The following is a 12,194-nucleotide window of genomic DNA, read 5'->3' on the forward strand; positions in this document are numbered from 1 at the left end:
AGAATGTCAAAGAGGGTTTACAACTTCAAATGGAGAACCTTGTAAACCATGTACGACAAATAAATTCGGGAACAAATGTGCGCATACATGTCACTGTACAAAAAAGGAAAGGTATGTACTGAATTCAATCTTTCTAACGCCTTCTTTTTCAGATCTTCTTTTTCAGAGAAAAAGAAACTGAACTGTTTCTTTTTTTAGGACTGATATAAATCACAGCGAAATGAATAAAATATTTGAGGCTCATGTGTCTGCCTATTTCAATGGCGTTCACATAACATCTAGTTTTTGCCATTCTTAAAACATGTAAATTTAATCGCTGATATTTTTATCATTATTACGTGAAAGTAAAACAGTTTTTTTGTCATTGTTCTGGCTAATAACTTAAATTTTGTATTGTCTCTCTTTAATATGCATACCCAGCAGATATACCGTACACAAATGTAAACAGAATCCAAGGGACAATCAAAACCTACAAATCGAGGAAAAACGACAAATACATATTATTTCATATAATGTCAAATGTAATGGTTTAAAATAGAGTAAATCCATGGACAGACAGTTAACAATAACGTGTACAATGTGTTTACACAAAACTAAAATAATTCGAAATACATGTTCATAATATATTATATAGTCAGTAATACTTTACGTGGTGAACAATGAAGTCCATTGGCTTCAAAATTTTATAACCGTTTAGTTAACGTTCACATCCTTATTTTGTACCGCCTTGGTTGTCTTGTGGTGGCGAGCTCGAGGTGAGCACGGCAAGTCATAGGTTCTATTCCATGTCATGGTCAAACAAAATAGTTTGCAAGTAGTATTTGCTGCTTCTCCGCTCAGCATGTGCATTAAAAAGTTTGAGCAAATATTGGTCAGCTCGGAGTCCAGAAAGGATTATATGTCTTTATGTGGACTGTTGCCCTGTAATATAGTACGTTAAAAAATCCGGCTCAGCGTGTCGGTCTTGTACACAGTAGGGTGTGAAACCAAGTGTGTTTAAATGTTGACGAACTACATTGTAATTTGTTTCGTACGTTTTAGGTGTGATAGTAGACAAGGATGCGTGCCATTGCACCCAGAAATTTCGACTAAAAAATGAAGGTATTGTTTTATGTGTATACTCATCATTGTTAATGTTATAATTGCATATAGTTTTTGCACATTTTGTTTTTAAAAGAATGTCACATTTATTTCAGAAATTGAAAAGAATAAAACTATAAATCCATACATTTTGTAGAACACTTACAAGTAACTGAATAAGACAGATTCCTGGGACAAGTCGAAAGTACTTACATAAACAAACAAAATCAAACTAAGATGAATGTGTGAAATCAGCATGCAGTTCATAGAAGACGTCATCATTGAAAATGTATTAAATTTGATTGTCAACCACTCTAACAGAGTTAATTCAAATCAATAACAAATTTAGGGAGAGTGACAAGGTCCCGGCACATTAACGAATGATTAAAACAATTTATTGGGGAGTCAGTAGACGGTCTATTGCAAGGCAAACGTTCTAATCATATCCAAGCTACCTCAATTTACCAATGAAAGCGACGAAATTCCTTATTTCATCCTGCTAGACCTACCTGCAGATTTATTCGCTGAATTAAATGTGTATGTAATATAAACCTTAATATGTATATAATATTTGCCACTGGACGTTGAGTAAAAAAACAATCAATCAAGCAGTTAGTTATAACATATTATTGAACCTTTCATCTAATGATACGACAGTTGCACAAGTTCATATTTATTCGTAAATTGAATGGTCAATTGCAGAAAAAAATATCATGCTTGTGGATTAGAATCTGCTCCTTGAGTATGACACTCACATGAGAACACAATACCGTAAATTGCAGGAAAGTTAATATGGAAATCATCCCTTATATCTTTGGAGTCGGTTCCACAAAAAAAAACTTACGACTAAGATTGATCGTAATTATACTGAATTGTTCATCACTTACAATCAATCTTAGTCGTAAGTTTTTTTGTGAAACCGACTCCTGATTGTTAATTTCTTATGTATTTAAAGACAAACAAAAATCATTTTGAACTTTTTTTCATTTATACATGTATGCATTGTGTTCTTTGTTTTAAGTTTCTACATTGATGTATGATAACCAGCAAACAACCTTACCCATAAATGTTTCGGGATATACTATGAATATTGTTTACAGTAAGCTATATTGTTCAAATATATATAATTTCTTATTTATGCAATTCGGTATATCAGGTGTAGGATTCTAATGCTTTGAAATCTGCTAGATGATATAATTTCTTGAGCTATAATACACACGATTGTGCTATGAACTATAAATATATTTCTTTAATTTTTAATTTTTCTGGTTTGATAGCGTTCTGTCGGTCAAAAGTAGTGAGGTCTTGCACAAGTACGAACATGGCATCAGTTACATTGTTTAATTTTGTGAATGTTGTATTCTTCAAGTAAATGAAAGTTCGATTGTTTCTTTATTTAACGATTTGTATAACTGTAAACAAATATTCTACAGAAAAATATATTACACTATTAGGTATTGAACGTAAGTTTGGTAAGTCTCGTATGTATATATGTGTCACTTAAAACTATTTCACAATTGAATGCATATATATACATGTACATATCTGTCCCACAGAGTTAAGTTAGTTGCACTGTAATGTCTTATTCACAAAATATAGTTCGTAATGCTTATAAATCTAGTTGAATTGCTATGATCTCAAAACAAACTAATTAAACAATAACAATGTTGCTAATCCTTCCTTGTAACTGCCAAGGACAATGTGGATAAAATATATTGCAAATTGTTCATGCTTTTGTAAAATATTGTTTAAATGGACATACATCTACGCGTTTAGCATTAATTGATTTTTCTCTAAATTACAATACGACATTTGTAGTGTGCTAAAAAGCCCTCTTCTGATTTAAAAAAAAACAAACTTTTACGAACTTTATATGGCGAATTAAATATGTTCCCCTTTAAGTAGTGATCGGTGTCAAACATTGGAATTTCCAGATTCATCCCTCAAGAACTGTCAAAGCGACTCGTTTAAATTGCAAATCAATTGTCGAAAATCGGTAGGCAATAATTTAAATCAAGTTTTTTTAACCTCATAAATTGATTAAGAATACAAATAATAATAATTCCGTCACCAACAAACAGCTCCTTAATGCAGAGAAAACACACGACTTCAGATTTGAAAAAAAGTTGTTCACACTGAAAAAAAACGTGAAAGAAGCGGTATTGCGCATGAACTAACAACGCAAAACTTTCTATGAACTTGACTAAACACATATCATAGAAACCGCGCTGTTACTAGTCTTCGTCTCAAAAGATGTCATGAGGTGTTTCAACTTGGAAAAAGCTCACACATCAGTGCAAATTTAAGACAGCCATTAGTACTTTTGTGTTATTTATATAACGGCCAGTTGAACTTCTCCCATTGACAGTAAAATGTAGGCCAAAGAGGACATGCATCTCATTCGCTGTTCGGGATGTATAAATATACAGGCACGTCAAGTCATAATACAGAAATACATATGATTCCTCGTGTCAGGAGTGTGCCACAATCTCTGCAAGTTAAGATACAGTGAGACCACTAGAGGTCCGTAATGTGGTCATTTTAGCCTTAGGCAAAATATCCACCCTATCCAACATATCCTATGGTGTAAAAGTAGTCTAACAATGTCAGCACCTCTTTATAATGGAGCAATTGTGCAGAGCCTGCATGATATATTATGTGTTATTTTTTTTTAATATGAACTATTTGCTACTGGCTGTTATCAAAACAATTTCAAAATCAATCAATCAATCTTCCTATTTTTATATCTAAATTTGAACAAGATTTTTGTCCGCCTACTCCTTATACACCACTGATGTGTCAGATTTTAAGTTTGATACATTTGTATATTGTATCTCAAATACTTCGATTGGTGTTTGTTGTTGGCTGTTATTTTCAGTTCGTTGTTTTCATTTTCTGCAATTGTATTGTTTGTTTGTTTTTTTACTATGTTTTGTTTTTACCGCATTGGTATAACACCTCCCTTATGCTGCACATAAATATAAACAGTAAATACAATTGTAAAGTTTCATACTTCAGATCAGTCCAATTTGGGTTAATCCCTTGATAGCATGTTAGATCCGTTAAATTGAAATTGTGCGTATAGCATCTCACGAAGAAACGAAGAAGGAGTTCGTATAAATGTTTGAAATGTAAAATATAACGAGTGTTACAAAACATTTCTACGCCTAACTACGTGTATGATATGAGGACATGCAGTAACTTAAAATAAATATACAAAAAAAAAAAAAAACAAACAAACAAACAAATACAAAAATTGTAAAAACATAAGATTTTAAAGTCCTGTTGTAGTATTACGTTTTCTTATAACTGTAAATACCGTTTTATACTATATAACATTACTCTTTTAGACGAAAGCCATCACACACCAACTGATGTATATGAAAATAAAACGGATAGTACAGAGGGAAATGGTAAGAAGAATAGTTATCATTTAGATGATATCAACATGATCAAGGTCGATGTTGTACCATTTTTGTCATTTGTAGTACAAATTTCCATCTTACCATATATGATCTTATAAAGAATAAAGTTATTTACTCATCAATGTACTTATTGAATAATTTCAGAACTTACATGAAAAATCTGCTTTAGGTTTCTGCTTTGCCTATATAGAATAATATTCCCAGCGTAGTGTAATTGTTTTCAAAACATTAATATTATAAGGGAAACACGTTCTGTTGAAATATGTATAATATAGAAAATCAATATTTCCGGAAAAGCGTGCCATTGCCTGGAAGTCAGGACAGCTGTTGTTTATTATATGCATAAAATCGTATAATATAAGCATTCGTCTTTGTTACATTTGTTTGTTTTTATAGTGATTAAGATGATAACACAATGTTGACTGCTGTACCCCTATTTTAGACATTTATACCTATTATGTCTGTTTGTTTTGTTCACGCATCGTTGTCAATATAATGGAATTTGATGCAACTGTCATACAAGTGAGAGGTTAAGCTAGCTATAAAACCAGGTTCAATCCACTATTTTCTACATAAGAAAATACCTGTACCAAGTCAGGAATATGACAGTTGTTATCCATTCGTTTGATGTGTTTGTGCTTTTGATTTTGCCATTTGATTAGGGACTTTCCTTTTTGAATTTTCCTCGGAGTTCAGTAGTTTTGTGATTTTACATTTGACCCATAGGTAAAATAATGATCACTATATTGTGCAAACAATGATTACTCATACATCAAATCGCGTAAACTGCAAATACAAATACATTGGTAACAAAAAATAACCTATTATACTTGATTAAGTTTTCTCCAGTATGATTTTTATTTTTCATTTTGTGTAGTGTCTCTCAAAAACTTCACACGGAAACCTCACAATCTAGACTTTTTCCCGAGAATCAAGTACAAAATTTCGTCTAAAGTTATCTTAGAAACGGTTAAAAAAATATCTGTGAATTTGGAGTCATGAACACTCCATAAAAAATCAAGTTCATCAGGAACAATTATTTTAGTAATCATTCAATTTCTATAACCATCGAATTTTGTACTTCAACTTCAAGCCATAACTATTTCTCTGGAAGGTAGATGTTAAAATGACAAAAATCATATTTAACTGCTGAAAAAAAATCAAATTAATTATCAGACCAGTTTGTCTAATAGTTCTATACTTATCACACGCAAAACAGAAAATCTTATTTTCTGCAATGATCAAAGACCAACACTTAGGAATGGCTAGAACGAAAATTTAAATTGTGTTGGGTCAGTTTTTGTGTACCCCAGCACATATAGTATGAACATGCACGAGCGTTACGTATACGTATCAATTGAGATACTAGTATGTAAACGCCATACGATGGTCCAGAAGGTATGCCATAACTAAAAATTGGAAGTTGACAATTTAAAGGTTGATATCATTAAGTTTGTCATAGATTTTAGTTTAAGGTCGTCAATCTTTATCAATTTCGTTGAATACGATATAACCAGCATATGTAGGATCAATGCACGTTTGCTAGAAAATAATGGTTATATACATTTTAGTGGAATTATTGATTTTTTTTCATGGTGATATGTCTACACAAACAAAATCTGTTATAGAAGTAATCCTCATTTTGATATATGTTGTGTGACCGAGATACAAATGGACAATTCAACTCATAAGACGAAGACAAAATGACATCACCATGACCATGACCAATCAAAGACAAAAAGACGAAAAAGTTCAAAGAACACTAGATAGAAAACAAAAGGGTAAGCGGCTGTAAACTATTTTATAATTGTATGCTTGGTATTACAAAGGTTTATGATCTGTTCTTGTATGAAGTTGTGTTTTCTTTGTTTTTACTTGTGTAAATGTTCTTTGTTGTAGGTGAACGTATAAATGACAGTGATTATATAAACTACGTGATCTGGATTGGATGTATTCTATTCATAATCCTGATTGTCGTAAGCAGTAGTATATGCTATATCTTGAATAACAATCTACTACTGAAACATTCCGCAAATGTCAAAAGTATACTACAAGACAAAGAAACAACTGCAGGTGTTCTTAATCGGCCTGAAAGCGTCACAGGACCATGTGACATAATAAATGAGCAAACTTTGTATCTAGATCATGCAATTGAGATACAAGTGGTAACCGGAGAAGCTTTAGGCAAAAATAGCAATGAGGATTGATATAAAAAATTGCAACATTCCACAATAATAAAAAAATAACAGGTGGTTCAACAAATGACCAGAAAACTATGATGTGCATGGGTATTACACGGTTGCACTACCTCAACCAGCGACTGCACACATTATCAGATACTGTGAGCCCCTAGACCAACGATCAATAAGACAGATGGTGTTAATTCTCATGAGACTTAATGTTTTACTTTATGCAGTTGTAGTCTTTTCATTATATAGTTTTGTGCAAAATGTTTAATTATTTAGCTTACAAATTAAAGTGAATATTATAGATATATATATATATATCTTTAATAATAAAATATTGAATTCCACATTGAAGCTATGATGATAAAGGTTACTCACACAGCACAGGATAAGAGTTATAGTGTATGAAATTGAGTATTAGTAAATTAGAAGACCATTACCAAATCTTTAGTTCCGTGTATATAAAAAAGAAGATGTGGTATGATTGCCAATGAGACAACTCTCCACAAGAGACCAAATGACACAGAAATTAACAACTATAGGTCACCGTACGGCCTTCAACAATGAGCAAAGCCCATACCGCATAGTCAGCTAAAAAAGGCACCGAAATAACAAATGTAAAATAACTCAAACGAGAAAACTAACGGTCTAATTTATGTACAAAAAATGAACGAAAAACAAATATGTAACACATCAACAAACGACAACCACTGAATTACAGGCTCCTGACTTGGGACAGGCACATACATACAGAATGTGGCGGGATTTAACATGTTAGGGGGTCCCAACCCTCCCCTAACCTGGGACAGTGGTGTAACAGTACAACATACGAACGAACTATAAAAATCAGTTGAAAAAGGCTTAACTCATCAGATTGCTACAAATAGAAATACATCTAACAAAAACACAGAGTGGACGTGGCCGGGTACTTGTATATCCGAACAACAAAATGACACTAAGTACTGATCTGAGAGTACTCGCAGTTACTTACAGCTAGTTCAAAGCCACTAACAACTAATACAAAAAAATCATGCATCAAAGACTAGATTATCAATCAGTACACATCCAACTTCCAATGGATTTAGTGTAAAGACGTCTTAAACAGTCCGAGAAAAACATGACCTTGTGCAATGCCAAGATACAGGTATCGACAGATTGTAGGTCCACGAATGTGTATATGTATATAACAATAATATTTAGTTTGCTTTTAATTTACTGATAACAAAACTAATATTAATACCAATAAAACAATATTCAATGATCTAATTACAGTGTTGAATTGGTAACCTTTTAGAATAATTTTATTTCAAGGATCGATAAGTTTACCAGGATCGTTTCTAAATTTCCGGGCACGGTAAACACCATTTTCGTAAAAATGAGAATGTGCTATCCCGTTTGAAATAAGTTTTCTACAGGTACAACCAAACTTCAAAACCAAATCTGTATATCTATGGAAGAATTTAGTAAAGGTTTTAAGTAATTTGTGGTAACGAAATCCCTGGCTTATGTCTGTTGTGACGTTGAAATAAAAAAACGTCACAACAGACACGAGCATAGCGAACTAGTTTTGAAATATAAACACAGTAAGATGGTGCCAGAGGAACATCACCATCCAAAAAGGTTAAATTAACAATAAGGAACGAAAAATCTTCCCTTTTGTCGTAAATTTTAGTGTGGAATTTCCTGTGTAAAACCCAAATATTTAAATCTAGGAAAGGACAGTTATTACCGTTTAAATTTGATTATTTTAAGTAAGTACCTTTTGGGTAAATTTCGGCAGTATATTTAGAAAATTCTTGATTATTTAACAAAAAAATATCATCAAGATACTTTTTTGCCTTGTGATTTGTTGTGTGAACTGTTTTTGTGTATATCCGTTACCTTTTACCATGACATTGGCTGTCTTTCATCATCATAATATTATTATGTTGCCATGGATGGTACTGCTCATTTGAGTTTATTCTAGTTATTTTCAGTTTTCCTAATATAACTACATTTGTAATTCCATTGAACATTATAAAAGAGAAGCGAAATATCTCAAAGGGACTTTCAAACTCACATGGGAATAAACAAGCATTGCCATGGCAAAAACGAAAAAAAGACCAACAGTAAACGGATAATTAACTAAACTAAATATTAGGACCTTATGTCATGTATGTCGAGCATTTTGTGATAAATTGTGCAACGGTTAGATTGAATAACAGAACCGTATTTAGTTGTACAGATATTGTTAAGACGAGAATCGCAGCATTTAATGGACTCGTAATTTAATTTGGCGTATATTACATTACATACGGAACATCAATAAAAAAAAAAATTATTATTTACATTTAAACCATACATAAAAAGACACATACTATTATTAGTTAAATGCTTACATCGATCATGTATACTAACTGTAAACATAAAGAATACCGATAAGTATGGGACATTTCTTGTTTCGTAGTTTTTTTGTTGATAAACCATGATAAGAACTCATAACGTATCAAAAAAAAAAACAAAAAAAAAAAACATGCTGATTTGAATTCTCCTTATCTTATGACATGTAACAATTTAGAGTTAAAAGTACACTTTTAATAATTTTTTGTTGTTGTTTGGACTGTTCATTTGTACTTGGTTCATCTACACTTAACCTAAGGATGTTTGCTTTTTCTGTTTTTTGACCTTTTGTCAGATATTCGTAATCCTCCAGTTTTATCCGTGCAGTGCCAATATAAATTTTATCCGCTAGCCCCAACAAGTCTTTTAATAATCTTATAACATATAATTTAAATAGCCATTTGTGAAAATCTTACAAAATCCTTGTTATTTTTTCATAGTTTTTGAAAGAAAAAAAGGTGACAATGTTAAATGAGAATCATTTCCTGTCAAATTTTAATTGAATATATCTCAAAACAAATGACGCTGACCTGTCATTTCTGTGTGTTTTTAATTCCGTTATTTATATGAAACCAGTTTGGAATAGTCTTTTAAAAGGCTAGTTATTTTGAAACAGAGGTGCGAACATCCTTACCTCCAGCTGAGGTAAAATTTAAAATGAGGTATACGAGACTGTATTGTATCTTCATAATCCAGTGGTGTCAATGCCTGTAATGATGAAGTTACATGTTGACGAATTTCCACATTTCATTTTCCAAAACAGTAAATCGTAGGAACAGAAACACTACAGGAAAAAAAACATATTCACAATCAATACTTGACCATGACCATGGATTACCCAGGTACTTGATTCCTTTATTGTTTACATCAATAAATGAGTTGTAACAATACTCAGTCATTTCCTTAATCAATTTGAAATGAATTTTAATTGAGACATGTTGGAACCAGGAGGGAAAAATGACGACCCTATTTCAAATGACAGGAAATACATATTAAGTTAACCATACAGGAAGTGATAGGGCAATGTACCATCAATTTGATGCAAAAATCAATAATAAGTCAATTATCGATCAATTTAAATATTTTATCAGATTCAGTAATCACAAAATATATGTTTAGGTCTGTAGCGTATGTTCAAGTATCAGGTTTAACCTTTATTGCGGCCTTTAAAATCTCAAATTTTAAACGCAAATTAGTGTTTTGTTATCTGTATATTTGCTGAAATTATATTGAGCAAACCGACATAAATGTTATATAAAGTATTTATAAAAATACACCGAATTTACAAAAAATAATGTGTGAGGAGCAGGTGTGAATAAGTGAGAGGAGAAACCTACAAATGTAGGTGCAAAATACATGTTTAATCCATACGTTGATTCTCGTTCATTGGGTGTGAATTCGCAATCGATGATGACAAACCAAGGAAGTTAAGTCGATATAGTATATACTAATGTACAAAACATGGAACCTTTTCGTGGTCATCTTAGACAAAAAATACTATAAGGTATAACCATTTGATGATTGCTTCAGTAAACTTTCGAATGGTGAACTTCATCGTTAAAAACCAATGCCGTAAAAGCTTCATTGTAGGCCACACTTAACTGTCATGGAGGATCGAGCCCTGGAATATTGTTTCAACTGTGGTTTATATACATGATATACTCGATGTGCCGGTTTTAAAATAAGACTTGTCCCTTCAGAGAACAATATGTTAATAACTGCGTTGATCATTGTGTTAATGAAACTAATTAAAAAAATAACGTCTCAATATTTGTAAAAAGTAAAATCGCAAAAAAACTGAACTCCGAGGAAAATTCAAAAAGTTTATAATGATAAATAAGTTTGTAAATTAACACAAATAATGCTATGCTGCTGTACATTGAAAACATAAGGTCATTAGCTGATTCAAATTGTAACCCGTGTTGGTAATGTTTCTTTTACGTGTAGTGTGTGCTGATTTTAAAGAATTATGTAGTTCCAATCCAATTTACTGCTCTTAAATTATTGTGTTCCCGTACCAACATTTACCAACAACTTTTTCATATGCAGTACCCCAAACATGACACATATTGTATAAATTCATTAATCACATTTCATAATAGGGAGAACCCGTGCAGGAATAAAAGTAAACTAACGTCTAATGAAGGCAGTATTATCCAATCCTTTTAGATATAATTCAAATATCCAATTCTGTATCAAATGTTAACAACTTAAATCATCAAATCATCAAAGCTATAGGAATACGTAAGAAAAAAAAAACATCGTTCATATTATTGTCCTTTCATTTGCCTGGACTCAGCAGTAAGGATTCTTACATGTATAAACTTTCAAAAATTATAATTTATCAAGGTTACTGATACAACATGTGGCTTTAGTAAGGTACACCGTTTAGGTCAAAAGGTCATGTTTAAATTCTTTTTAGTTCATCAGGTAACATTCAGCAGACTTGGAAGTTTATTTTTCTAAAAATAAACCTTTGCTAAATGACACAAAAAGAGTCACCAAGTTGCCTTACGAACCCTTTTGACATTTGCCAAGGTCATGAGGTCCCATTTTAAACAATTTGGAATGGTCTATTTTAACAATAAACCTGTGCAAAAGGCTAAAACCCTTTAAATCGAGTGGTCCGGTCACAAGGTCCCCCGACAAACCCAATTAGGGAAATTCTTTCAGGTCATCAGGTCATTTTAAAGCTAATTTTACAGGTTTATGTTGAACAGCATCAGTAAAATAGAGTACTTTAGCGTTTCACTCCAGTACAAATGTTTTATATGTCATGTATAATTAACCTCAAGGTCACTTAATAAAGAAACTAATTATATGTCGAAATTCCGCGTACTTCCTGGTATCATGCAATGTTTGCCGTGAAAATAATATAATAAGAAAACAACCTCATTGGTCATGACTATTGTTTTCAATCTTTGTTTTATATAGATCTGTGATGTAGGTCGATATTAAATATGCCGAATTAATTGAATTGGTGTTTAACATGCTCAATGAGGTGAATGCAGTAAATATGGGAAAGTAACAATAACAGCTGTATCAATTTTAATACTGATCTCTATTAAAACTGTGTGTACGTGTAAAATAATAATAACTAAATGAAAACATAAATATAATACCT

General features: G+C 31.9%; 1 protein-coding gene and 1 long non-coding RNA gene across 3 annotated transcripts in view; one reads left to right on the plus strand and one right to left on the minus strand.

Moving 5' to 3' along the window:
• LOC127714703 (uncharacterized) overlaps positions 1 to 6,915 on the plus strand; it is a 129,205-nt gene extending 122,290 nt beyond the window's left edge. Inside the window, exons 2-4 of the long non-coding RNA XR_007987875.1 lie at positions 2,102 to 2,179; positions 4,431 to 4,493; positions 6,405 to 6,915. This is a non-coding gene — a long non-coding RNA (uncharacterized LOC127714703). The remainder of the gene's footprint in view (positions 1 to 2,101; positions 2,180 to 4,430; positions 4,494 to 6,404) is intronic.
• The window catches only part of LOC127714692 (uncharacterized), a 101,863-nt gene that overhangs the window by 24,805 nt on the left and 64,864 nt on the right, over positions 1 to 12,194 (minus strand). The gene's annotated exons all lie outside the window — the stretch shown is intronic.

Source organism: Mytilus californianus, unplaced genomic scaffold (genome assembly GCF_021869535.1).
Source record: "Mytilus californianus isolate M0D057914Y unplaced genomic scaffold, xbMytCali1.0.p SCAF_9, whole genome shotgun sequence".
Taxonomy (NCBI): Eukaryota; Metazoa; Mollusca; class Bivalvia; order Mytilida; family Mytilidae; genus Mytilus; species Mytilus californianus.